This window comes from Tympanuchus pallidicinctus, unplaced genomic scaffold, assembly GCF_026119805.1.
Source record: "Tympanuchus pallidicinctus isolate F22 unplaced genomic scaffold, pur_lepc_1.0 scaffold15, whole genome shotgun sequence".
Classification (NCBI taxonomy): Eukaryota; Metazoa; Chordata; class Aves; order Galliformes; family Phasianidae; genus Tympanuchus; species Tympanuchus pallidicinctus.
The window spans coordinates 21,003,243-21,030,502 of record NW_026294669.1 but is presented as its reverse complement, the minus strand read 5'-3'; the positions used below and the strand labels follow the sequence as shown (position 1 = coordinate 21,030,502).

Below are 27,260 nucleotides of genomic sequence, written 5' to 3'. Positions count from 1 at the left end.
AAACAGGAAGTTGAAAGGCGTGTACTGCAAGTTTTTGCTCAGTACTAAACTGTGGGGAGAAGTGGGATATACTGGTTAGCAGGAATACTACTTTTGAGGGAGTTTGATAGGCTGACGAAGTGGGCTGACAGGGATTTAATGGTTTCAGTGAAAACAAGTACGGAGTCCTGCAACTGTGGGACCAAATAACTCAGTCCAAGCCTGCAGTCCAAGCTGTATATCCCTGCTTTCTATGCAGAAGACCTGAAGCTCTTGGTAGGCAGGAAGCAGTAAAGGAGACCTTTTCTTTTTTGTGGTAAACAAAGCCAACAGCATACCATGAAGTGATAGCAAGGGCATCTAGGGTATTATCTCCAGTTTGTGGCTTTCTGGCACAAAAAGGATATTGACATACCAAAGGAAGTCCAGCAGAGATATCCAAGATGGCCTCTAGAGCATCTGATATATGAAGAGCGACTGGGGGAAGGTTTATTCAGCCTTGAGGAAGGAAGTTAGAGGAGTCTTATTGCTGTCTGTAATGATTAGAGGCTGATCAGGGCTGTAGAGAAGAGACACTTTTCTTGGAACCATACAGTGATATGATAGGAGGAGATAATGCAAGTGTTGACGTGGAAATTTTTTATTAGATAAAAATAAATTCACAGTGGTATTGCTTAAGCACTGGAATAGGGAATTAGAGAGACAAAGTCCAACCTTGGAGATCATCAGAGCTTGGTTAGAGGTGGTCCTGAGCAGTCCCACATAGCTGGACTTGTTTTGAGCAAGAGGCTGATCAAGTGACATCTGAGAGGTCCCATCCAGCACAGACTGTTCAATGATTCTGTGATATGGCAACAAATTCCTTACTAAGTATTGACAATGAGTCAATATTACTCTGTTAGAGCCTTTTACAAGGTGTTTTGTCAAAGATCTAGCTGCCTCCATACTATAGATTAATGATGCTTTCATTATCAGACTGTGTCTCAAAGAGAAAGTAGCTGTTTTTAAATATAATGTATTTTTTAAAATAAGAATGAAAGAAGATACGAGCCAAGATCAGGGTCTAGTTGTTATGTAAATTTTGCTAGTGACAGTGAGGGTGAATGTTCTTCTGGTCAAAGCAGGACAAGACTCCTTGCAGTGAGAACAATCTCATCAACGTTGCAAATGTAATCAGAGTTCAGAACCTTATCTTAAAATACTAGTTTGACAAAACCTGACTGTTTTAAGGTGACTTGGCATTTTGTGGGAGCGTTAAATGGTGTCAGCAGTCTCTTCCTTTGCGCATTCCTACCATATCCCTGTGGAGACCTTGCAGGGTAGATGCACCACACTTGCATGTTGCAGAAGATCCCTTTTACTGGTGGCTAGGTATTCCAAAGTGCTGCATTTTTGACTGCGTAAAGTGACTGACTTACCAGGACTGCAAGTTTCAAAAAGGAATAGAAGTCTGATGATCTAAGATAATTATTAAGTCCCATTTGCCTCTTAGAAACCTACTGGACAAAGCAGGAGTCTAATTTCCTTACAATTATAGGAAAGAAACAGTTTGCTCTTGTTTTGAGCTGAAAACATATTCATTAGAATCAGAGTGCTGAGTAGGAAATAATTCTCACTGATATGTCTTAGGTCTCAATAATGGATGTAGTAGGATATGATAAAGAGATAAGCTTGTGATTGAAAGTACATTCGTATCTTTAATGTTTTTCTTTTTTCTTCTTAATTTTAATGCAAAGTTTGTGATCTGGTTAGGTAATAAAATTGAAAGATCATTTGAGTACAAGAATGAATTAACATTTTTGTAATTTGACTGTTAATAAATAACCTTAATAGTTACTGCATTTTCTACTGGAAATGTTTTTATATTGGTTTTTCACAAAGGGAAAGTTTAGATCCTCTCCTCTCATCTAGATTTTTTTAATCGTTAGAAATGGCCATTTGTAGCATATTTCTGTAAATTTCCCTGTGCTATTGAGGCTTTTGTTTTTCATCCAAACATAGAAAGGTTGTACAAAGGACCTGAGCTAGACAGAAGGACCTAACAGTAGGATGGAGATATTGAGATCTTGTCAGGTCTTCCTACTTCTTGCAGACTTTCCAGGTAGGAGAGACTGATTTTTACTTAGAAATGTGTGGCTGTATCCAGAAGAATATGTATTTTTTTCCTTTCTACAGTGGTCCAAAAGCACCACAGGCGGTTGCCTTACTTGTTCCAGGCTTCAGAAGGTGTCTTCACATAAAATAGAAGCAATTTTGGCTGGAATGGTTGTGTGGTAGTCTCTAGAAAGTCTGATCAAGCATCCTGGAAGCTCAAAATCAGTTTAAGAGGAGTATGTTAAGGTTGTTTTCTGGCATTAGCCTATATGAATAATTGATTCAAATTTTTTTTACTGGCTAGATTCCCGATAGGTAACATGAGATTAGAGAATTCTCCAAAAAATAATATGTATACCGAATATATGTCATAACTCATTGAAGCCAAATTTTCCTGGGGCCTCCTATTCAGAATTATTGTGGAATATCTCTGTGACTGCTGCAACAGTGAGAGCTACTCAGCTTAATTTGGTATTGGCCAGAAGGCATTTCGCATCCTCTTTATTAAATCTGGTGTGTTCCAGTTTTGTGTACGTCTGGTGGAATGAAAATATAAATGAAGTATTTGGTTACCTCCTCCTCCAACTCATTTTCATTTTCCGGTTCTTTTTCATGATGTCTTTGCTATAGTGATCCATTAGGCAGGTTGAATGGAGTGAGTGCATGGTAGTGAATACCACCTCGGCATAATACTGAATTGGGTTAAAACAGTGTAGGCATTGGTGTAGGTGAGACAGTGTACAAACGGCCTCACAAAGGTACATGGAGTGTGTTGCCTTCAATATGGTTAACCACTCATTTTTCAAGTCAGTAAGATGTCCAGTATTCACCACAGCAGGATACAGGACACTCAGGAGCACACGTTTTACTGCTATACACCAAGGCTGCCCAACATTCTGTGATATTATTACAAGAAAGTGGGAAATATCAGAGGTGCATCCATGGCAGTGATCTCTGTGGCTAGAGTAAACCAACCCCTCTGAAGGAAGTTTCAGAATAGAGGAAAACATTGGGCCCCACCATCACAGTCTGTGGGAAATTAATGACGCTTCTTTCCATGTTTTCTTTGTGTTTTGGGTCTGTAATATGCAAACATTATGGCATGCTTTTAACAGATTATTGCCCAGTAAGGGAGGAAAGGGCTTTTTTAATGGTTTCTCTGGTGCCAAATACTGATAGCAAGACTGTATGTGTCTTTATATATTGTTCCTATTATCTTCAGAATATCCCAACATTTTCTCAACTAGATGTGGAGTTCGTGGACAAAGGCATGGTGACCATGTGCTCCTGCAGACCTGAGATCAGTTTGCATTTTTTTTTCAAGCCGAGATGTAGATGGCCAAGAGAGAGCCCTGTATTTTAATCCCTTTTAGTACTTTGTTCAGACAAATTTCTGAAGTCTTTCCCAGACTTGCCAATGCAGCCTTCATAGGTGCTTCAGCCCTGAGCATTTCCTCACACTTGCTGCCTTTACAGGGAGCAGTGCAGAAATGGGGAGGGATGGAGCTGTGCATCTCCCTTCTGCAGGATCCCCATACAGCCTGGTGCAGGCATCCTGCTTGCCTGGCCCTTTTTGCTGCCTCTCGGTGCTCTCCCTGCCCTCTCTTCCAGCTCTGCTGGCAGCATCACAACACTGAGCTGGTTCCAGAGCTCTGAAATAGCAGTGGGGGATGGGGACCCTGAATAGATTGATGTCTGCTACTGGGCTGACAGGGACATAAAATGGAACAGTATGAATGGAGAGAGAGAGAGTACAGAAGGTGGAGGAGGAGGACTAATGTGTCAAGAATGAGGGGAGGGAGAAAAATCAGACAGCAGAAGAAAGATTACCTGCAAAGGGAAGGAGCTGTGAGAGTTGAAAAGAGAGCAGAGTAGCAGTGGGGGAGAGAAATTAGGGCTTGGATAAATCCATTGCTAATCAAGCAGGAGATCTGGGGTGAAATTCAACAGGAAATGTTAAAAGAGGCTTTTGTGACAAGAGTAAAACAAATAATTAAAGGAGATTTCTAATGAAATAGGAAGAGGAAAACTAACTTGCTCAGAACAATACTGGGAAAACTAGGAAGTACAGCAATTCTGCATAGAGTTCAAGTTTTTTCTGCAGATCTGTCAACAAGGGCTACTTCATACTTGGCAGCATCAGAACTGAGAGTTCAGCAACCACAACTCTAGTCCTTCCCATGTAATGGAATCTTCTTTGAAGTAATTAATGTTGGACTTCTTTCATGTTTTTGAATCCTTGTTTATTTCAGTCCTTATATATTTGTGGTGTTTCCGAAGGGTCAGTGTTGGGGCCCATCTTGCTTAATATCTTTACTCGTTATTTGGATGGGAGAATTGGGCGTGCACCCCCAATGAGTTTGCAGATAGCTCCAGGTTGGGGAAGTATTGATCTGTCTGAGGGCAGAACTGCCCTACAGAAGGACCTGGGCAGGTTGTATCACTGGGCTGAAGCCAATGGGATGAAGTTTAACAAGTTGAAGCGTTGGGGTCCTGCATTTTGGTCACAACAACCTCAGGCAATGCTGCTGGTTTGAAACAGGGTGACTAGTAAGCCACATGAAGGAAAAGGATCTAGGGGTGTTGGTCAGTACACAGCTGAACATGAGCCAGCAGCATTGCCAGGTAGGCTGATGTATCAGAAATAGCCAGCCAGCAGGAGCGCGGAGGTGATCATCCCCCTGTACTCAGCTTTGGTGAGGCTGCGTCTTTAGTACTGCATTCAGTTTTGGGCCCCTCACTACAAGAAAGACATTGGGGCCCAGGAACACGTCCAGAGAAAGGCAACAGAGCTGGTGAGAAGTTTGGAGCGCAAGTCTTAAGTTCAGTCTGGAGAAGAGGAGGCTCAGGGGAGATCTTACTGCTCTCTGCAACTACCTGAAAGGAGGTTGTGGTGAGGTACGGGTTGGCCTCTTCTCCCAACAGCGGTATGACAAGAGGTAAAAGCCTCAAGTTGTGCCATGGAAGGTTTGGGTTGGATATTAGGAAGAACTTCCTCTCAGAAAGAGTGGTCAGGCATCGGAACAGGCCACCCACCAAAGTGATAGAGTCGCTGTTCCTGGAGGTGTTTAAGGAAAAGGTAGATGTAGCACTCAGGAACGTGGTTTAGTGTGTAATATTGGCGCTAAATGACCATCCAGCTTCCCAAGATTAAGTACTCTCCCACAAGAATATTCCATTATCATCAGTGTTAGAATCATCTTATTCTAGAAATGTTTTACCTGTGTGGCTTGATGGTCAGCTTTACAGTTGATTTGCTCCTAGAACATCAGCCTTAACTCACTGGTGAAACTTCAATTGCATGTCTTTATTGGTAGCTGTGTATGTAAGGAGTAATGGCTGTAGCTGCTAATATTAATGCATATGCAAGAGAACACACAATTTCCAGGCAGCTTGGACAGCTCTGTTATATATGCAAGAAACTTAATCAGTATAAAATGCCCTAAGAAAAGGGATCTCTTTTTCTTAACGTTTGCCTAGATCATATGTGATAATAAAGCTGAATTCTGGACAAGACTGAGCCTGACTGGAGATGCAAGTGTTAATAATGGCAGAAATAAAGAAGTTCACAAATTCCTCTGCAGTTGGTGCTCAAAGTGAGGGGAGAATATTTCTGGATCTTAACATCAAGTACAATTAAAATAAAATGCCATGGGAACCACACCCAAGCTACACATTCTCCTACATACAGAGTTCCTCAAGAGAGGAGAATGAAGCAAAGATGATGAATTTTGGTCTTGTCAGTTAATGTGCTACTCAATGGACTTTAAATGTTATTGGGATGAAGGCAGCTTAAGAGCTTCTATGGACTATGAAAGAATAATTCTATCACTGCTAAAGTATGTAACACCTGCTTGTGCAGGGGTTCTGACATCAGAAAGAAATCTTCAGCAAGGTCATGAAAAGGGCTTCACATTAGGAGTGCTCAGATATGATGATTAAAAAACTGTGATGAAATCACATTAAATAGAAAATCACAATAAAAATTGAATATCATCATGAAAATTAGGTAGAAAATAAGCCCATTAATCTTCTTCAGATAAAAAAAGAAATAACGTAGCTGACATCAAACATTTTATTAGACTGTACCAGCTTCAGTTAGTTAATGGAAGCCAACTTACAGTATGTTTGTTAGTCTATCCCTGACTTGCTAAAAGCTGAGTTTTGGTGAGATAGCATTTGTCTTTGCCATCACATATGGTAGAAAAAAGGGCCTGCCCCTCCAGTGGGGAAACAGCATTGTCAGGATGGAGTCTTCCTGTGCTCCTTAAAGAGACTCTGCTGGACTTCGCAGGTAGATTTTTTTTGAACCATTCAGATGAAGGGGAAGAGGGGACAGAATCTGGACCTTCCATATTCCAGGGAAAGTCTTCTGACCCATAGAGTATGAAACAAAATAAAAACACCTCTCTATTTTTTTTTAAAGACCACATAACCCTACCCTTCTCCGTGTTTCCAAGTGATTGGCAGCGTTGTCTCTATTCAGTGTAGTGATCCTGAATATTCCATCTGGAGTTGGCTGATCCTCCTTTTCTCCTTCAAGCACAAAGACCCTGTACTTGGAGTCTAGGTACCAGAATAGAGCCCAGGAAAGCCCCTACTCCTCAGTGTAATGGGTTCTTTTGGTTCTAGCCCTTGTCCCATGGGAGTCTTAACGCCCTCCTCATCATTGCAAAACTCTTACATCAGTTTCAAATTACACAGGAAGACGACCATTTCATTAAATGCTTCAGTGAGATTTATAGAGAGCTCTAAATGCACTTTGCAACTGATACCAGACACTAATTCCTGTAGGTTATGTTTTTAGAAGAGTTTGCACTGTTATTGTCTCTGTGGTCAAAGGTTATGCTTCCTGCTTTCCATCAGTGCAGCAGGCACCAAAGTGTTTTCAGCTACTAGTCAGATCACCTTTTTTTTGTGAGTAGCATGCTAGTGAGCGTCTTCCTGTAACAGCAAAGTGCTGGCTGTATTAGAAAGACATCTGAGTCTTCTTAGTCCTGGCGACTAGCTATGCACTTTCATAGGCTACGAAATTGTGGGTATGCTTTATACGGTTATTATCAACCATCATACTTGTATCTCATACCACAGATTTTAGGAAATTGTGTTGCAGTACCTTTAATAAAACTTGCAATATAAAATTGCACTGCTTGTGCAGTGTGATGCTGAATGCCTTACTGCTAAGGGGAAAAGTCTGTAAGTCAGCAGGGGCAGGTGAATTCCAGCATGAGACAAATTGTCCTCTTTATGTTTAAGAATAATTAAACAAGATTCAAAAAAAAAAAAAAAAAAAAAAAGCCACATAATTATTTGTCTTTTTACTCATCCTGGTTCTTTACTTTATTAGACATTCCACTCTCCACAAGTTCATTGTGACAGAAACCCAATCCGTTTGAAATGCCAAACAGAAGATCCTCTGTAGCTGAATTACAGTTCTTAGACGCTCACGTCATCTCAGCTCATGTGTCTGGGGCAGTTTGGAACAACACCCATGCTGAAGAGCACTCACACATCTCTACCTCAGTCCAGAGCATCTCCAAAACCACAGCAGATGTCTGTAGCCGTCTTTTTCATTTCATTTCTGAGCTGATGCAGCACGTTCTGTGCTGAGTTGTGAACAGTGTTTCCTTCTTTTCTCTTTGTGTACTCTTACTGTGGTAATTAAGCTCCTTACCATAAATAATAAGGTACGACAAAACCTACCTTCATGTGGAGGTTGTGGTGGTGCTCTCTTTCAATGAACTTTTTTTAACAGGAGCTAAACAAAGCTCTCAGGGCCCACCCACTCCGTGAGTCACTTTGCATTCTTCATCCCAGTTTTCATCTTAGTTTCTTCAGATAAACCCTCCAATCTTGCATCGTTCCCCCGGGCAAACTTTGAAGGTCAACTAATTTAACAGAGTGAAGTTTAATTTGCTGAAGGAGAGGATTATTAATTTGTTCTGGTTCCTTTTGTTGATTTTTGTTTCCTATATACAAGTCACAGATGCATATGCGAAGGGCCAGGGAATATTAATTTCAAGTACTCAATATGTGTATGTTGAAAAATTACACGTGCTTTGTTTTGAGGGGACTTGTTGCTTTTTTGAATTCTCTTTGTTTCTGCTGCTGTCAGTATGCTGATCCAAGGAACTGCTGCTGACATGAGCAGGTCATTAAACATCTGCTCCAAGGCTCATTTCTGATAAAACAGACAGCAGCTTAATAATAGTAATGATAATTTATACAAAATTGACTCCAAAAAGAATTCTATTTTATAGGAAATATTTGGTGAATGCCTGTAGTAAATTTAAATCTTGATAGGGCTTTAACTTACTAGCAGCCAGTGACACCCTGCAGTACCTTATCAGCTTCTAAACAGGGACCAAGTAGATCATCTAGTCCAACCCCCAGCTAAAGCGAGTTCTCTACAGTAGGTTGTAACTTGTGTCTGTTATAACACACTTCTAAACATGTGATGGGTATCAAAGTTAGTGATGAAAAAAGAGCCCCATCTTTGTCCTGTGCAAGCGATGCTCCCAGCTTCACGTATGGGTTGATAGCTGCTCGGTAATGTCTCCTCTAGTTATAAGTTGGACATTCACATACGACATGCAGTCAATTTCTTATACCAATTTTCTCCTTTATGTTCTTACATCAGCTTTTCCTCTATAAGAGGCAACTGGAACAGGCCTCAACAGTGCCTCAAACTCAGGGCAACAGTGTAGAACGCAGTTCATAGGTCTGTCATTTACCACCACTGCTGCTGATAATCGTTGAGGTTGTTTCATCAACGTAAGTGTGGTATTTCATCTGCTAATAATCATAGCTGAAGGAAAAGCCCACAAGTCTGTTTCCAGGGAGAAGTCAGACTTACAAATATGTGAGTTCTGGTGGGAACTTCTGTGCATTTGATACAGAAGAATTCAAAAAAGAAAACCTGATGTAAGGAAAGAAATAGAATATGATATAGCTGATCCTGATTCCAGCTTAGAAATTCCATAGGAAGAAGGCAACAAATGTTCAGCTGCAAGAGGAGTACTTGGGGCTTACTGCAAATACCAGATGACATCAGTGTTTTCAGTGCTGTGTTGACAGAAGTGCCAGTTGCTCTGAGTAGTATTTGCACACCTCATGCTCATCATGGTCCATCACTGCTCAGATGTTTTGCACATCAGGAAAAAATCAAAGAGAATTTCTTCAGAGTACTAAGACAGGAAGGGTTTTGAAACGAAAAGTGAAAATGGCTAAGAATGTTTTGTTGGTTTTTTTTTTTGTTTTTTTTTTACAAAATACCCTGCCTGCCTATTTAAGCCATATTTAATTCTGCATTAATTTTGACATAGTTACAGCAGGCCAAGAAGTGTCTTGGGCTGAGTTGTACAGTTTGCAACTTCAGAAGCAGCATTAAAGCCCTGTAGCAAATTTCTCACTATTTGAGGCCCACTTTCTGCCATTTATGTTTCCCATTAAATAGTTTGCAAACACCATTTTTATTATGATTTAGGTGATTTTAGTCCCTGATGGTTTCATAAAGTTGCCAACATCAGCCTGTAAGCAAACATTAAGATGAAGTTCATCCATTTTTTCCGTGATTTCACCACCAGTCTTTGTAAGCTATTGTACTGTCCTTACCACATTATGTGAGAATCACCCAGAAGTGCGTCAAACAACATGACTGACATTTCACATGTGGGATGTTCTTTCTTCAGTCCACTCCTTGGGGAGAAAATTGCACATATAATGGAACGTTTTGCTTTGGCAGAGTTTTATTGTTTAATTGTTGCTGTTTTTTAAAGCCTGTGCCATGTGTTTATTTGCAAATTGAAGAATGATGTCTTGCACTTGGAGCAGAAGTGGGTGATATTTGTGCTGATCTTGAGTTACTGCAAGAGCTTATTCCTTGCTGATTCTTGGAGCTTTGGGTTTTTTAAGCTCAAACATTGTCTACTGATTACTTCAAAGATTTGGCCTAGTGTCTGAAACTTCTCTAGTTATCCTCGAAGAGTTAGAGTAGACTATAGAAGTGTTGTTAATGTTGTTAACTATGATGTGTTGTTAATGTCTGGAGTTACTACTAATTTCTCCATGCCATCCTTTCTGATAAATATGAGAGGATTGCTGTATATGCTTTTGGTTCTCAGCCTTGTCTCTGCTAGGTATGTCAGGCTTCTGTTCCATATTCTGCAGCCAAATTGTGAGCTTCTTTCGAAGCAATGTATTGATTTTAAAATTGCTCTCTTGACTTCTTCATCATTGTCCATTTTTATTTAATTGATTTTCTTTCTACATAAGCTTCTGTAGGCCCTGTAAAGTAAAAGGGAAAAAAAAAAAAAGGACAACAGCAGCCAACAGCTGGTTTCTTGCTTCTGGTTAAAGAGCCCAAGGTGTTTCTCCAAGCTAAGCTGATAGTTTATTTTCTAATCATCATCATCTTTGGTTAATGCTGTCATTATCCGCTGTATCAAAACCCAAGCTGGAATCAGTGTTGCCTTGCATTGTGTCCTTTTGGCACATCATATGCTGCTATGTGTTAAAGCAGTCTTATTGCTGTCTTCTTAGAAACTGCCTGCATGCTTATGTTTGTGTGTACGTTGCACACACACACACACACAACACACTCCCTGCAGTGTAGTCAGTAGTCAGCAGTAAAAACACTTTGTTGCTAATATTTGGAAAACAGTATTAATGCAATAAACGCACAAGTAGGACGGATTCCTTGTCTGCTATTGCTCTTTGCTATTCAAGCTGCTAATACCTCCAAGTCTGCATAATATTGTTATTTCCATGTGCAACGCTGGGGTCTATCTGAGAGTACCAATGTTGGCTGGTATTGTTTAGATGTTTAGGTAGAATGTTGGCTTGTATTGTTTAGATGTAAGTTTAGGCAGATAGTAACCAGTATGTGAGCAATGTCTTGTAACCTATGTTAGTGCACATGCTGATTATTTTCAGTTACTAGTATCAATTCTCTAATGCAGGAAATGTCTGTCTTGTGTTCCTTGAATTTAGGAAGAGCTGTTAAAGTTCTACATTAGAGGTCAGGTGTAACGAGGACAGTGACGACTTTATAATCAAGAGGAGCTATTAAACTGACTCGGTAGTAAGAGAAACACCTTTCTGTCCCCTTCCTTGATTTCTGTTACGTTAGAGGAGTTTGACACACCATTATTCTATGTTTACTCTTCCTATATTGTTCATTTACTAACATAGGGCACAAGAAAGCAATGATTAGAGTATATATGTATGGAAAGACATGTTACCAGTTAATGTAATGAAGCAGCATAATTCATCCTTTGCTGTCTATGTTATGTAGAGGGAAGCAAATGTGCATTAATCATGCAGAAAGCAGGAAATTGAGATGTATGGAAGAGAAGAGTGATATGATACATGAACCCATCCCCCAGCCTCCCAGAGCTGGCAACAGGTCTGTTTTTGAATAATGCACATTTTGACAGCTGTGTCATTTGACGGGCAGGGCTGACCAGAAGGCATGTAAGGAAGAAGTCACTTATTAGCAAGAGAAAGGAGGGAACAAAGCATGATTACATCTAATGCAAGTAATCTTGACCCAGTTATCATCTACTAACACAAAAGTGCTGGCTAACTGGCAGATTCTGGAGAGCAGCCACGTGTGAGAAACTGTTTCTGAGTGCTGGGTTCCTGGTGTTGGAGGCGTCCTGCAGGGCTGCTACCATGACTGATGCTGCCCAGAGTGGTCTGGGTTCAGCTTCCCTGCTCTGAGCAAAGCATGCACAGAGAGGGGGGGGACAGAGGGCTGCCTTCTGCCTCAGGAGGAGCTCTCTGTGGTTTGCTCTGGGACAGAAGCAAAGTAGAGCCCACAAGATGCTACCCATGGAATAAGCACAGGTGGGGGCTCTGCAGCCTGCTGGGGGGCAGTCGAAGGGCACAGCTTCTGCAAGGAGTGCAGAAGCGTAGAGCAGCTCCCGGCTCCTCCACTCATCATGTGTGATGGGTTCCCACGCTGTGCGTGTCCACGTGGCTCACAGAAGGAGGCAAACTCATTGGAAATCTGCTGTGCCAAGTGGAGCAGCTCTTGCACGTTTATCCCTAAAACCCCATTCCTAGTGTGTGGGACCAGCTTGGCGCGTGCTGTGCCAAGAGAAGCAAGACAAAAATCTGGAATCTGCTCAGCTGGTCCCCATCAGAGCAGTGCCTCAGCATCCTTCTTCTGTCACCCTTTCCCCAAGGCATGGCATTAGAGCAAGGCCACTGCAGCAGCATGGGGTGCTACATCAGAGCTGCATTTCAGGCTGCTCTGGAAGGGATGGCACATCCCAGAGCTCTCCTGCTACCTTCCCAGCCCTGAGCCATGTGATCTTTGAGATCACTGAAGCACTGTGGGCCTCGCACTGCACACCAGAGGCCTTCTCAGTCCCAGCCCTGATTTGTGCACGCTGTTGTTCTGCACCAGCCAGGGCAGAAGTTGCCAGAGAGCCCAGTGCTTCTTCCTGATTACATTTCAATTCCCAAAAATGCCACATATTAAATTTATAGTTTTATTATATAGTTTTATAAATTATAAATTATAATAATTTATAATTTATAAATAAATTATAAATTTATAGTTTTATAAATTATAGTTTATATATATAAATATATATATATATAAATATATATATATATATAGTTTTATGCATATTTTCAAATGAAAGGTCATAAAAAGGATAAGGATTAAGTACAAAAGAAAAATACCACAAAAGGGAGTTTTGGGGTCGGAAACTTTGGCTGAAGTTCACCAGGATAGTGTACTCAGTGCTTCATTTTTAGCTGCTTCCTATTTTTCCACAAATTGCCACTTCAGGAAATTTAAAATCACTTTTCTTTATTACAAGTCTCTTAAAAAAATCACTGTCAATATTTCATTGCTGGTTTATTTCCCTTTCTCCTATCGCCTCTGTTTTTTTTTAATACCTCTCTTGATTTCAGATTTAGTCTCTGGGAATTTATTTTGCTTGTCTATTTCCCCAAATTCCAAGATGCTTTATACTTAGCAGAAATCAGATAGTTCCTGCCAAGGCAGAAGGTGTTTATCTTGCCTCAGTTGTCTTACAGCCAGACAAATAACAAGAGATAAAAATAAGTCCATATGGAGGAAAATGATGCTAATGAAACTGTAGCCACAATCACTGGGTAAGCCTAAACCCCCATACTGGTGGTAGGTAGCACAGTTTAACATTTCTTTTGCTGTGAATAATTTGAGCTCTGTTAACTGAGAGCCTTGCACACAGCAGTGGGCTCCGTTACATTCCTCGATTCCGGTCGTGCTGCCCCCCATTCCCCCCGCAGGTGCTCTGACAGCAGGACAAAATCCCCAAGCCTGTAGTGCTTTGCCATGGAAAAATCCTTTCTCAAGAGCCTCTGGATGAGATTTCCAGTCACATATCTCCCACGTCATTTTGTTTCCAGCTGCCATAAGAAATTTGAAATGTATCATAGTCACTGCTCAAACTGATAACATGTGAGAGGCCCAGAAGAAATTGTTTGTAAAATTTCTGACACAGTATGTCTTGTAGTGCTGCTCTGTGTCATGTTCCAGAGCTTTATGTCCTAATCTGACATTATGAGATTACATAATGCATTCGATCTTTAAACAAGAATTCCTTTGAAATGTTTGACAGAGTTATGGCATTTCAGGTATTATTTCTTACTATGGACAGATAGGTCAAATCTGCAAATAATTTAATGGCCATACATCGCTACCCTTGTCAAATCAATTCTCCTGGCAAATGTGCTATCGGCAGTAGGGACATTTAGAAGCCTAATCCTTCCAGGTGCTAAACCTGCCCGTTCTTCAGGCCACAAGTGGAGGTGAAGGCTCTCAGCACCTCGCAGGAGCAGTGCTCCCATTAGCCTGCTCTGTACTGATGTTGGAGGCATGCACTTCCTGCATGTGTATTAGTGGTCAGACCGCGCTTTAGATTTACTTCCTTGAAACCTGAGAAGATAGAACTGTGGCTTAAAATGGCTCCATATGTTTCTTGGCTCCAGTATGTGCTGAGGATTTCTTTTTTTTTTCTTTCTCTCAGCTGAGAATTCTGCTTTCAGTTTTGCTGAGCTTATGAAAAATGTGGTGTTCTCATTAACACTTTAACCCTGCTCCCAAATAAATTACCTCACACCACCATTTAGCGGAACAGCAGCAGGCAAACTGAAAGGATTTGAGGTGTCAGAAAGGGACCAAATCTGACCCCTGGGTCCTAGGGAAGAAGTGATTCCTTGTTTTAAAGAGCTGGAGGAGCAAACAGTGCCTAAAATGCATGGCCTCGTGCAGCAAACACTGATGTGATTAATTCCTCCAAGACATTGTCCAAAAAGGGTCTGACAGTGCTCCTGACTTCCTTTGTCCTTCTGTAAGTGTGCATCAGCCAAAGTGCTGTCAGTAAGGGGAGACCATTAGTGCTCATTTTATCTGCCTAGCTATGCAGCTTTAGGGGATTTCCTTTCCAACTCATCTTAACAGGCAAAATGCTAATGAAGGAAAGAAAGACTGTGCTAAGAGCCAGGTGTGTTAAAATTTCCAGGGCATTCCTTTTTCTGTTTTAAGCCATCAAGGCAAGAGCACCTCACCACAGGGCCCCATTCCTGCTTCCAACCAAAGCTGCCACCTTCGTACCTCCTCTCTGAGGACGCATCACATAAGCTTCTGGTAGAAGAGTGAGCTGCTAAAAGGACAGCCAGAGCCCAGTTGGACATGAGTTCCTTTCAGTATTTAAGGGAAGGCTATAAAAAGGAAGGGGACAGACTCTGTAGCAGGATCTGTTGTGATGGGACAGAGGGAAATGGTTTCAAAGAAAACCTAAAAGAGGGGAGATTTAGGTTGGACATAAGGAAGAAATTTTTTACAGTAACGATGGTGAGGCACTGGAACAGGTTGTCTTAGAGGAGCAGTGCGTGCCCTGTCCCTGGAGACAGTCAGTGTTAGGCTGGATGGGGCTCTGAGCAACATGGTGGAGCTGTAGGTGTCCCTGTTTATTGCAGGGGGTTGGACTGGATGGCCTTTAAAGGTCCCTTCCAACTCAAACAATTTTGTGACAAGAGGTGCAGTAGCAGCTCCGTATCCCAGCACTTCACCACCACTCTTGGACATGTCTTCCTGCGAAACATTTCAGCTATGCAATCCAGGGCTGAAGGAGAAGGAGGCAGGGTCATGACCAAGGAGTCTGTGGGGAATGCGTGCGCCTGGGAGGCTGTGGGCGGTGCAGAATGTTCCCTCGAGCCCCGTGCAGGTGCACTGAATAAATCAGCCCCAGACTGCTTTAAAGTATGCATGGAAATGTTTGTAGCCACAGGAGCGTGTTGCAGAGGTGACTGGGAATGAGGAGAGGATCAGCACAGTCCCGTATGGTTAGGAAAGCTAAACCAAATCAGGGAGCACAGGTGGCTGTTGGGGGGCTCAGGTGCCTGGGAGTGCCAGGAGCAGGACCAAAATGCAGATCTGGTGCTGGTTCCGAAGTCAGAGCTACTGGGAGTAAGCCCTCGGAACACACTGCTGCAAATGAAGATTTGTTTCTGACTCTGCAGAGTCCTGCTGTGAAGAGCCCTGGAGCCATCACACAGAAAAAAAAAGAGTTTAATTGGCAGAGAGAAAATAAATTCCACGTCCTAACACTGACAGTTTAAGCACATGATATTTTTTTTCAGAAGCCACTAAAATAATGTTGTAAATAGATGGTTTTGAATATTTCTTTACTATAACATGGTGTCCCTGCTTGCAAGGAAGGCACTTGTGTCCACAGAAGCGCCAAACCAATGTGTACCTATTTCAATATAAATAATATTCCAGTATAGAAGTTCCTTCTGTAATAACAGATACCTATGAGGCAGCACTTGCCTGACACAGTATCAAGCAGTGATGGCAAAGCTGATTTTAACATTGAATGAGAGTGAGTCAGCACTAAGTTGATAATGGAAAAAATACCTTTTATAGCATGCTCATTAAACTACATTTATCCAGCTACTCACTATTTACCTGTTTCTTCTGAAGCATTGTTCACTGTATTTTCTTCTTGCTATTCCAATTTATTCGAACAGTATGAATTCCTAATCTATTGGCTGTGTACAAATGTGCATGCACACACTCAAACTGATTCGAGTAGTGTTGGCTTTTGAATTGATGCTTCAGGAGTGCTCAGTAACTCTCAGTAATGGCACATGGTGAAAAGTATCTTGTTAAATGTTTCTTTCTTTATTAATTCATTCTTTAGTAATTCTAGTTTCTTGTAGAAAGAGCACAAGAAGGGACATACTTCAACAATGTATGTAGTAAAATTACAGCACTTTGACACTATTTCTAATACAAAGGAAGATATGTCATCTCATTTCTGCTTTTCTCATATAGGTTTTGGCATGGTTAAAATCACTTCCCATTTGCTATTAGAGACTGTTTGAATTGCTTTTTATTCTCTGAATTTTTAATCAGAAGAGCTGAGATTTGCTTTTTAATCAAATACAAATGCTTAACTATTTCTGATCATGCGTTGAAAGAACAACAGGTTGTTTTGTTTCTGTTAAAAACTTTTAAACAGAGTTGAGAAACTTTTCCACATGCTGACACTGAAGAGTTGTGGAGATACTCATTCTGCTGCTCAGGTCCTGTGGGTTTGTATGGGTGTAGGTTGTAATTCTCCACACATAATACACAGATCAGATTATATCACATTTTTGGCCATAGAAATCACTGAGTCTTAAGCCTACACTGACTGTAAATGAGAAACATTTATACCCCAGTGGTGCTGGTGGTCAGTGCTGTGCACAGCAGGAGCCAAAACCCACACGGACGGTGCCAGCTGGCACTGGGGTTGTATTTGTGCTTTAGCAGAATTTTCTGCCAACTCCCAGAGAGAAGTAGCAAATAAGAAACAAGGAATCTGGCTGCCTTGTCATGTGTTGTTGACTTCATTTCATCTGAGATGAGACTTTTGCTTAGTAGTGGAGGACTCCCAAAAGAAGTGAAGTTTGCCACATGAGCAAACTTTGATGCTGCCTTTTGAGTGGGGTGGGACTGATGAGTCATATTTGTAGTGAAGGGTCATCCTGAAGAACTTCCACAGCTTGATCCCGCAGCTCTTGGCAAGAGATGATGTAAGCCATGTAATCCAGCTAGAAGTCTGTTGTGATCCTGAAGAGCTGGGAAATATAAGCATTACATTCAAATGTAATGTTGGAAGCAGGTTGTTGCTTGCAGGCTCATTCCAGCCTGCAAGCTTGCTGCAGCTTGTGAGCTTAATTTTAGCTCTGGAACTTGCTCCAGTTTTGAAAGTTTGCTGTAATCCTGAGAGAAGCAGACTTCTCACATGCATGTTTTCTTAAGAATTAAGCCTCCTCCCCCCTCCAAAAAAATAGAAGCACCCTCCCAACACCAAGGGTTTGAACCAGATTTTCCCACCTGTCAAGCACGTGCTGGGCCACCTGGCCTTTGTTGTTTGATAGCAGTTATTCCTCACTCCTCTGATCCCAGCAGCTCCAGCTTGGCTACCAGGATTTAATTAGTGAGCTTTTCCCAGCCCCAGAAACAGGGAGACGCGAAGGCGGCCAGGAGCCAAAGCTGTTTGGTGCCGTGTTCTGTGTCGTGCAGTGCTTTGCTTTGTCTCTGCCACCCGCAGCGTCAATAAAACGATACGGCTATTTTAAAGTTAGAGCAGCATTTGTTTGACTAACAGCCTGCTCCTTACAAGGTATTTGTATTTGAGCGTATTGAACGTTCATTATGCATTAGGCACTCAGCCTTGTAGCATTGATCCTGGAGAGGCACACCATACACACACCATACCTGGCTTCACCGCAATTGCAGACGGCAGCTTGGGCTGTTCCCAAAGCAGAGACTGCAGCCCAAATGCCCACTGTCTGCAGCAGGACAGAGCGGCTGAGATGGAAGAGCAGCTCTGAGCCTGCCCCACAGGCAGCTGGGCTTTGGGTTGGAAATGATCCCACAGCCCTGGACCAGGCACTGGCAGAGGCAAAAACATTGCACGTGGCTCGTGGCATTGTGACTGTGCTACACTTTCTGTGTGAGCGATTCAGACTGTTCGTACAAACACAGGACAAATACATACGGAGATATAGAAAAACAGTCTGTAATACAGCTGTGCCTCAAAGAATGCATTGCTTTACTTCCACATTCAAGCAGATAGCACAGTAAAAACTCCCAGAAGCAGCCTACCAGTAAGAGCACAATAATGGTTCTTTTCCTGACCATTAATTCAGACATCATGCAATCAGTCAAATGAATCTGTCCTCCTTTGCAGCTCTCTTGGAGATTGCTGTCCTCTCAGCTTCGATGGAAGGGACCCCAACTCAGTAGCCTGTGTCTTCCTTTAATTAGAGCCAGCAATAGCCCACGGACAGGATCATTTTGCCAGCAGCCATATATCATGTAGACATCGCTCCCCGGCACCTAGATTGCTGCATGTAAGCACAATGTCTCTGACATGGCGGCAGGAAGCACCCTCCGAGGCCATCCCCCAGTCTGGGTGGGTTTCCATGTGATCCCAGGCTGTAGTCCGATCCCACTTCGGAGCTGGATGAAGTCCTCTGGGAGCACTGTGCAGGCAGCTGCCTCAGCAGGAGTGACTGCTCAGGAACCATCTGCATGTTAAGGAGAAACAGCCTTGGCAGGCCATCAACTTTCCTCTATTTGCCGCTGCTGCATATTTTATGTCACCACCATATTACAACATGAATATTCCATATTACAAAATTAACACTGGAAATATTTCCTGTGCATTTTGTGGAATTATGTGTGTTTAGTTTTCTCATTATTGTCTTACTTTCCTCTCTGGAGAATTAATAGTATTATTATCCAGGGCAAGCAAGCCTGGAATTAATCTGACTCAATGTTTAATTATTACTTACGATGATTTCCGGATTACGTACCAGCACTGTAGAATGCCCTGTGCAAGCCTGAGCAGAGAGACGTGCGCTGGGGTTATCCCAAGACCCTGTCGCTGAGGCTTTTGGCAGTGGCATCTGATACTGTGTGGAGTGAGGCTTGGCACAGGCTGCTGCTGCTCTAACCAAAGGAGCACTTGGGCCAGAAGCTGAGAGCCACCACCTGGATGGTTTAGAATGGAGCACAGCTCAGGTCAGCCAGGCACCAGGCAGTGTGGGTGCTTCAGCGGGAGAAATGCTGTCTGCTTTGGGTGCTGAGGGTGACCTGAAGGTCCTCGGAGCAGCTGGGAGTGCTCTCACCTAAAAAAAGAGGGATTCTTTATGGCTTAGGGCTCTGCAGTAGGGAATGGATGCATAGTAATCTCTTGAAGTCATTTTCAGTCTCCTCGGTTTGTGTGAACTCTGCAACTTGTAAGCCCATCAGTGTGTAGGGTCAGAGTCCATAGCGGGGCGGCACATCCTTGCAGGAACGACTGTGCAGGTGCCAGGCAGTGCTGTGGATCAGTGCAGCGTCACCGCAGGGCAGGAGCAGGAGCTGTGCCCTCAGCCCTACGGGGGTTGGAAGTGACCCTTTTCTGCTTTCTTCACTCAGAAGAAAGAATCACTCCTTTATTTCTCTTTTCCTCTTTCTTTTTTTTTTTTTTTGTTTTTTTAAATTTTACTCAAAGAATGGTGGTAAAAGTAGAGCTAAAGGATGACTAAACAGCAAATGCAAATTCTTTAATTTAAAATCGGATTTATAACCTCCCAGCAAGTTCCAGACAAATTATACCTAAGAACCCGTTATTAACACTGCTTAGTGTTGTCCACCTTTGAAATTTAGTTTACATAAAGATTTAGGGGTAGGGCCAAATAATTACGTGGCAGGGTAATCTGTTTTTTCTATCTATGGTTAGAATCATTTAACAGATCCATCCATGGAGTGGTTCAGGAGCAAGTACTCAGCAGCAGCTATTTTGGGTCAGCTCAATGCATAGTCTATTAGAGGTATTACTTCTACTTCAGAGTAATGAATCATATTTGCAGCCAGGAAGTCGCTGGTGTAATTGTCCCTAAATATAATGAACACGAAGCTATTTAAAGGTTCAGGGCTGTCTGGTGTGGTGGAAGGTGCCACTTCTCTGGAGGAAGCTCAGTATTCTTCAGCTGGTAGATAGGAGGGAAGGGCACTGTCAGGGTTTGCGCAGTGGCTATTGCCACATTTGTAGATAAATTCATAGAATTTGTAGATGAAGTTAAATTTTGGCGTAAGAGGCACATACACGGTTCAAAGATTCCCTGTGCACGTTAAAAAGCAGCTTACAAGTATTAAAGCTGTTCCTTCTGGTTATTTATTTATTATTTATTCTGAGGTCTAACAGTGCTTAAACCCACAGTGCAAATCAAAGCAAAGACTGAAAATACTCTGACTGTCGCAGACAAATTCCCCAGTGCTTCATTTGACAAAAAGATGGATTAGAACAAACTCGGGAGTGTTATTATTACCAGCACCATGAACGATCGTTTCTTTTATTTGTATTAATTACCGATTAGTGCTTTGCATGGCGTCGGCTCTCTCAGACGTTCTGAAGGAGATGTACTGCTTCCCTCAATCTCCTCTTAAAGGGAACCCTGTCCCAACAGCAGGTCTCAGCCCACGCACATAAGTGGTCTCTGGGTCACGGCACACTTCAGCCAAGGCCCTGAGGGAGCAGCACACAGGGCAGCACCCACCGGTCCCCCGCCGCCATCTCAGCCACATGAGCAGCATGTGGGATGGCATGGCTGAAGGCTTCTGCTGTGCCTGCCTTACAGAGCAGGCAGCAACCCTTGGGCCTGAACTGTTACGCTGGCTGCAGGGTGCTGCACCGTGCTCAGTGCCCCTCCAGCCTGCGCCTTCCCCACTCAGTGTGAGCGAAGGCCTCGCTTCTGCCTGGGGAAAGGCACGTGGAGGAGCCTTGCACAGGCAGGTGGAGGAGGCTGTGTGTAAGAGCCTCAAGATGTCCCTGAGCCCACAGGTAGCTTGTGGAGATGTCCAGAGGAAAAGTCCAAGGCAGGCTGCTTGAGTTAGATCTGCAGTACCCTACCTGAGAAGAGAGAGAGGCAGCCTGAGGCTCAGGGCTCCAGCTTTTGTACTTTCTTTGCTTGACCATGATCGTATAAGGCTGGATGTGAAGGAGACAGGCTGTTGTTTAAGGTGTCATGTAAAACAGGACTAATATTTTGTCAAGTGGCCGTATGAAATGCAGGGATGAGCTTTTTGTGGCCCAGGTTGTGTTAAAAGGGTGGTTCTAAACTAGCCCACTGAATGCCATCAGCTGATCTGTCATTTTCCATAATTCATGAGCGCCGGGGCAAGATTAGACAATAGAGTCCTGGGCAAGAATTCATTAATTTCCGCCGTGTTTTTAGAAATGTCAGAGGTGTAAAGCTGAGAATAATAAAAGTCAAACTCCCTAGATATATCTACTGTGTTCAGAAGAATATTACTCTGAGCATCCCTGATAGTATACGTCTCGGCGTGGTGTGTCTTTAATTGGTATGCAAGGAGTTTATCTACTTTACTGCCTGCACTTATCAGAAAAGATATAAAATGGGATGGTGATAATGGCTGCCTTCAAAGAAAAAGATATGTTCTTTCAAGGGTGTAAGTGCAATAAATCTTTCTAGTTTAAGGGCTCACTGGAAGCAGAAAGATTCTGTTCTGCTGACAGCTGAATGTGGGGAACTTTCCCAGGGGAAAACAAATCATGTTTCTCCATTCAAAATAGAGTAAAAAGTCACTGAAATGCAGAATCCGGAATGTGTGTTCCAGTATTTCCTACTGACTCCTCCACTGATTAAGACACACCTTCATGCTAAAATGTTTCTCAGATGGTTAAAATGAGGTACCTGGCACTGAATGCACTTAGGATGCACTTGTGAGAGGTTCCCACAGTAGTCAGCAGTTCAAATTTAAAAAAAAGACTAAAATTAACCCACTGACTTTGGGCCTTTCTGTCTGTATTTGTTTGCTTGTTTGTTTGTTTGTTGAAATGTGCCACAGGAATTAATTTGCTTAGAATAAAAGACACAGTGCTGAGTTAATTGCTATTCCAGAAACATTCTGTTCCATCCACGGAAGGCAGGGTTAAAAACTACAGGCACCTATGGGGTCTTCTGTAAGTTGAAAAGAAATCCGCATATTGACTTTGGAAAAACCCACATTATTCATAAGAATCAAACCCTGTGTGTGACTGCTGTGGTGAAACAAAAAAGACAAGGGGGTTTTAAATTGATCTGTCAGTACGATACTTTCCAGTGCTCACTTTGCTCATGCAGCCAGCAACTGATGTTAGCATGAATTTAAATAATTCCTCCTGCCTTGAATAATGACCACGAAAGTTGAGTAATGGTATCTAACAGATTTCCTAACTTTCGAGGAGCTGGCTCTTATCTGCGACTGTTTGCTCGTCTGCTCCATCCCTAATTGCCGCAAGGTGCTCCACCGACGTATGACTAAACATAATACAATTTGATTTGTGTTGCAGTGTTCTGCAAAGAACAAATCTGTAAAATTACAACATGTGAAAGCTTAACACAATGATATAAAATGGCAGTGGCACGGTTCATATCTTAAACTGACAGACTGATGGTGATTATTGCAAGGACAATGCCCTGCATATGTCAAACGATTTGCAAACAATTTATGTCACCTTATCCTCCATTATTGTTTTTGCAGAGGACATAAACTGTGTCACTAATATTAAACTGTCTGCAAAAAAGAGCCTACCTCAGCTTTTTCCTAGCTGAGAACGCAAAGACATCTGCTCAGAGACAAACATGCATATGGCCATCATTTGTCCAACATCTTACACATTGTGAAGGTTTTTTACTTGAAATGCCAACCTATGTGGCAGATGATGTATGTGTTTCTTCAGTCCTGTGATTACCAGCACAGAGCTGCTCCGCGGCGCTCTTCACCTCATCAGTTCCACAAGCTGCACTCCAAGGTGTGTGACACATTTGCAGGAAGATGGCATCTGACATGCAGCAAGGCAGAAGCATTCTGGTGTGAATATTTGACTCCAGATTTTGTTCAAATCAGGGTCAGATTCTGACCTGGAGAAATTAGTGTGGGTAGAGATTTAGCACTACAAAATAGCAATTTGAAAACTGGAATGAATATATTTTAAAGATTGGAAAGCAAAGGAAAATGGTGCTGTCTCCTGGGGACTCCTAAGCGGCTGCAAAGAAGAGGGGAAGGAGGAAGTCTGTGCAAATGACCTGGGCTTTATCCGTTTGGAAATAAGCAGAGGACAAAGCGGGCTTAGTTATTTCTGTTTGTTAACTCGCATCGTCTCGACTGCTGGGTTCTTTGTTTAGGTTTTGATGGTTCATTTGTTACTACCAAGAAATGCCTTTGAAGGGTTATTTTCAGAGGCCGTTGTGGTTAAGAGAGAAGCAAAGAATGCAGTGCGGAGGTTGGAGCGTGGAGCTGGGAAGGCAGCCTCCAGGCTCCTGGTCCAGATTTTGCTCTGCTCGCATTTGGGACAAATTACTTGCAACTGCTGTGTCTTGACTTTGCTCTTCTGTTGAACAGGTTTTGCTTTCTGACTCATCCACTTGGTTCAGTTTGTCAAGTATTTTGTAATCTTTGGGTAGAAATCACTGATTGCAGATCAGTGACGTTTCAAACGTGTGTTGTAGTGATGCGTCAAACCACTTCTGCTGGCTGCAGTGCAAGAGATGGCTCCAACTCACTGCAGAGAGAGCACAAGGCACTGACAAACCCACTGATGTGAGCTAAGGACTGAAATGGAACTCCTTTCTCCTATTGCTATCAGTTTTTCCTCTTTTAAAAACTTCATTTAAGCATTTCACGCTCTTAACCCCTCAGCAGAGAGGAGTTGCTCCTGGCACTCCCAAGCTTTTCTCAGCCTGCTTCTCAGTAAGTCATTGATGATTTTTACTATTTTAATACAAGCATTCCAAATAGATTTTATAGAGCTGTGTTAGCCAAATGAGTTTTAGTCTTAATTCCTGTTATTTTCCAGTGTTGAATTTTAATCAGGGGAAAGAAAGAAAAAAAAAAGAAAAAGAGAAAAAAAAAACCACCTTGTTGCAATTTTCTGTGATTTGTGAGTCAGAAGAGCAGATTTTAGGCATCGTGGCCTGTGGAAACACATCATGGAACTGAGTGACTTTCTCAGCCTTCTGTTTCCTGCAGAAGTGGCATGAGGACTCAGAGTTGCAGAAGGTGGTATGGTTAGGGTGGGGTTGAAGGGTGCTTCTTTCCATCTAAGCAAGCCTAGAAAGCTGGTTTTTCTGTTTGCTCTAAGGTGATTTTAGTGGTGTGAGGAATCTCTTCCAGTGCAGAGCAGACAGTGGGATCCATAGGCATAAAAACTTCGCTATGTTCCTTTTCCCAGCATAGGAAGACCATGAAGTAGCAGCAAAGGCAGGAAGGGCCCCAGGACAGCGCGCTGAACCAGATAAAAGCTCCTCCTTTGAAACAGGTACGCAGGAGCTGTCCTGTGTGTGTGTCAGAAACGCTCCCATCAGCTGATGGGCAGCATTCTGCACAGCACTGTTTTTGTGCTTTGCTACAAGCGTGTTTTGACATAAGAGAAAGCCCTGTGTGCTCATGCTTGCTTATCATACAAAAGTTAACAAGCAGGTCTGGCCTAATGCTGGTGATTATCACACACATGCATCAACCTACCTGCCTTTTGCAAAACACTATAACCTATGACAAAATATGCTGGAGATGAATTTATTCAAGTAGATAGAAAAGTACCCTTCCCATCATGCCCCCAAACTACTGATCTCCATCAACTGGTTCTTTAAGCATGCTACAACACAGACTTAAGCTGCAAATGAAAGAGATCTTAGAGATAGTCAGTAATTTGGCTGTATACTTCTTGGCTAGGAGGCACTGTAGATCAAAATACTCTCACTTCTGAGGGAAAGAGCCAACAGAAACTGCAATGGAATTTTAGAGAGGAATTTACAGGAATTGACGTGGAAGCAGAAAGTGGACTTGAAGGGAAGTTTTTATTGTGTTGAGAAGAAAAGAAAGGGGCAGCTCTTAGCCTAACAGCTTCCTAACATCTGAAAGATGAGAGGCATTCATCACAAGATAATCTCAGGTGATTATCCAGGGCATCAGTGACAGAACTGCTGATCACAAGAGTGAGAGAATCATGTGACCAGCAAAAGATAGCTTCAAAGTCAAGAGAAGCTGGCCAAAATTCTGCTTTGTAGATAAAAGCACAGAGAGGAGATGCTCCCATCCATGAGGGGATGACAGAGAGAGCCTCAGGTCTATGAGGAGAGAGATTGATCCACAGCTGGAAAGTCTTTGGCAAGAACTGGTAGAGAATGTGAATTCATTATGAGAAGACAAAGGCAAAAAAGGAGCACGCTCTGGCAGCAGGATCATGCCGTAGTTTAAGCAGCATGAGTGATGGCTGCTCTTCATTCCAGCACCACAAAATTGATCAAGGCTGAGCAGCACTAGTTCCTCCCCTCAGTGCCTGCAGCAGGGCACCAGTACCCCCCGATGGCTCCTGCTCCGCCTAGGAGGATGGCCTTCCACTCGCCAGCCCCTTTGCTGCTCTTGTGACTGGGCATCCTCTTCATTCTCACTTCAAATTCTTGTCACTGAACTGAAGGCGCAGACCCTAGGAGACAGCAACTCATGTAGAGAAAGTGACCATCACGTCCCACATCCCTGAGGTCTCTAAATTTCTCCTTAAATGTAAAAAAAATCTACGTTATAAAGCATATATGTGCAGTAAAGCTTGCTTAAAAAAAAAAAAAAAAAAAAAAAAAAGTCTTTATTGACCAGCTGGAATACTTCACCATTGTCAGATAGGAAAGGCGTGATGTCACGTCAGCCTCTAATGTCAGCTCATGGTTTCAAGTCAGCCTCTATGCATGCTGGTTTGGTAGACAGCAGTGGTTTTGACTATGTCTGCTTTCCAGAAAATGTATTAGTTGGAGCCCAAAAGGGCCTCTAAAACAAGTCCTGTTCTTTTTTTTTTTTTTTCTTTAAACCACAACAAAAAAAATGGAGCCCAAAGTTCATTTCTTTTCAGTGGTGTCCCTTCTCTACAGGGCTGAGTTCTTCGACCGTATTTGAAGCTGAGAGCAAGTTTTTACATCTCATTCATGAACCCAAAAAATGGAGTGTCCATGGGCATTCCTACCTGGCCAGCTCCTCAGCTCCACATCACAGTCTTTCAGGGAGAGGATGGGGCACACCATGGTGGCACAGTGGTTTGCAATTATAAGAGCACACACTCACCTCATTTCTATGGAACCATGTCTGTGTAGGCCGTTTGTGCATTTATATGTGAAATACCTCTGGTCAGGTGGCAAGTATCTGTGGGAATTTTAATCCAGTAGGTGACTGATGGCCCCTGTGCATGGATACAGTTACCTGGGTATAAACTCACTTCTCTTGATGTTGCTTATTTTATTTCCTGTGCCCCCATTACTGCCTTCACACAATGGTGTTTTGCCAGTCTGGTGACTGTTCCTATGGCAAAACCTTCCAGCCCAGGCAAGTCCTAGAAGGTGAAAGTAGTTTCAACGTTTCTTTCCAGCCATTACACAATGGGCCCCGAGCTTCTTGCCAAACGCTGCTTTTTGCCAAGTTGGCAATGGGAGTGTGAGCCAGGTACTGCGACTGTGCCACACGAGTGCATGCTCAGTCGGTGAGTGACAGCAGAGAGATCCGCCAGGAAACTTTCACACTACATCACAGCACACCCGGACTGCACTAATGGTTTTTACTTCCACGTTCCACTTTCATCCTAAGATCAGATAACAAATAGCACTTTTTCTTTGTAACAATTCATTAATCAGAGAAATGATCCTTGCTGGTGTTTAGATGTTTTACTTAATTTGGTGCTTCTGGTCTGCTGCCCCAGTAGTGCCAAAATTATTATTTCTCACCCAGCAGGTGATAAATAACAACTTCAGTCGTGATTAATACCATGAATTTCTCCACCTGACTAATGCAAAAAACTTCAAACCTGCAGAACAAGTGGGTGATAATTGTTGTGAGAGCCATTGGAGCTGCACTCTGCTTGTAAAGAAGGAAAGCCACAGGAAATGAAGCATTTTCAGGCAGCGTGGCTGATCCTAAGAGGCATCATTAAGTGCAGCTCAGCAGCATTCTCCATGTGCAGGGCTTGCTATGCTCTTTTTTTTCCACCAGCCCACATTTTAAGTACATTTGAGAAGCAGGAGATTGCCAGATTATTTTTTTTTCCTTGGAGAGGTGGAAGAGAAATAAAAGACAGAGAACACAGCAGATGTATATCTCA

The 27,260-nt window shown here is 42.6% G+C and overlaps 2 long non-coding RNA genes across 5 annotated transcripts in view; one reads left to right on the top strand and one right to left on the bottom strand.

The window, feature by feature from the left end:
• The window catches only part of LOC128077190 (uncharacterized), a 382,865-nt gene that overhangs the window by 346,917 nt on the left and 8,688 nt on the right, over positions 1-27,260 (top strand). The gene's annotated exons all lie outside the window — the stretch shown is intronic.
• Positions 18,154-25,743, bottom strand: LOC128077191 (uncharacterized). The gene is made up of 2 exons (XR_008204875.1): positions 22,831-25,743; positions 18,154-19,263 (listed from the first exon to the last, which is right to left on the bottom strand). It is a non-coding gene; the product is annotated as an uncharacterized LOC128077191 (long non-coding RNA).